Raw genomic sequence first — 213 nt, forward strand, 5'->3', positions numbered from 1 at the left:
AGGCGTGCCTGGATGGCTTGCCCGCATGCTGCCGCGACAGTCCGGATACTGCCCTGCGCCGGCGGCGGCAGGAGACGCTCCAACCTCCTCTCCACCCGCACGCCCTTCACAGTCGCGGGGCTGTGGCCGGGCAGAGGAGGCTGGCGGAGGGGGCCGGGCCGGGGGCCACGCCTGTGCGCCGGCCCCGCGCAGAGCACCCAGCCTGTCGCGCTG

This window comes from Leishmania donovani, chromosome 35, assembly GCF_000227135.1.
Source record: "Leishmania donovani BPK282A1 complete genome, chromosome 35".
Classification (NCBI taxonomy): Eukaryota; Euglenozoa; class Kinetoplastea; order Trypanosomatida; family Trypanosomatidae; genus Leishmania; species Leishmania donovani.